Source organism: Rhincodon typus, chromosome 9 (assembly GCF_021869965.1).
Source record: "Rhincodon typus isolate 14 chromosome 9, sRhiTyp1.1, whole genome shotgun sequence".
NCBI lineage: Eukaryota > Metazoa > Chordata > Chondrichthyes > Orectolobiformes > Rhincodontidae > Rhincodon > Rhincodon typus.
The window spans coordinates 4,199,231-4,200,537 of record NC_063340.1 but is presented as its reverse complement, the minus strand read 5'-3'; positions in this window follow the sequence as shown (position 1 = coordinate 4,200,537).

The following is a 1,307-nucleotide window of genomic DNA, read 5'->3' as shown; positions in this document are numbered from 1 at the left end:
TCTGTTCAGGCTTCTGTATCTTCTGCCTGATGGAAGAGGTTATAGGAGATCATTACCAGGTTGCAATGGGTCTTTGATGATGTTGTCCCAACAACATTGTGATTTATGAAGAGTTACATTCCATTGGAGAAAATAGGACTGAGAAAGTATGTGGTACAGGTCCTTTAAATAGCCCCTCATCCTTGCTCCGCCATTCAATAAGATCATGGTTGATCTGTGGCCTAACTCCATGTGCCTGCCTTGTGCCCATATCCCTTGATACCCTTGCTTAATAAAAATTTGTCTATCTCAGATTTAAATTTCACAATTGAATTAGCATCAGCCGCTGTTTGAGGAAGAGACTTCCAAACCTCCACTACACTCTGTGTGTAGAAGTGCTTTCTAACATCTTTCCTGAATGGCCTGGCCCTAATTCTTAGACTATGGCCCCTGGTTTTAGAATCTTCAACTGGTGGAAACAGTTTATCTACCACATTTTTTCGTGTTGATATGTTGAAGACATCAATTAGATCACCCCTTAACCTTCTAGATAATAACGGCCTAATTTGTCTAATCTCTCCTCATAACTTAACTCCTGAAGCCTAGGTATCATCCTTGTAAACCTGTGCTGAACTCCCTCCACGGCCAACACATCCTTCCTAAGATATGGTGCCCCGATCCGCTCACAGTACTCTAAGTGGGCTCTAACTAGGGTTTTGTTTAACTGCAGCATAATGTCTGTATCCCTACCCTTCAGTCCTTTAGATATGAGGGCCATCATTCCATTAGCTGCATTGACTGTTTTCTGCATCTCCTCATGGCATTTTAAAGAGATATGCACCTAAACCCCCAAATCCCATTGGACGTCCGCTGTATTTAACTTCGTATCTATATATCCAAAATGAATAACCTCACACTTGCTTATATTAAAATCCATCTGCCATAGCTTTGCCCGTTCACCTAATTTATCACTAATGGACACTTATTGTCACAGTCTAAGTATCTAAATAAACGTTCAAAAAACTTGATAGAAGTTTACAAAATTATGACAGGCCTGAATGAGATGGATAGTCAGAATCTTTTTTCTCAGGTACACCAACATAACCTCCCTGGCTTTTATAATCTAAATCATGACTGAGAAAGGCAAGTATCCCATGTACCCTATTAACCTTCCCCCAACCACCATTAACCTGCCCTGCCATGTTCAGGGATCTGAGGACAAATATCCTAAGATCCCTCTGTTCCTTTGAGCTTCCTGTACCTATAAGCTTCCTATCCCTCTGAACTTCCTGTTCCTCTGAGCTTCCTATGCCTATGAGCTTCCTGTT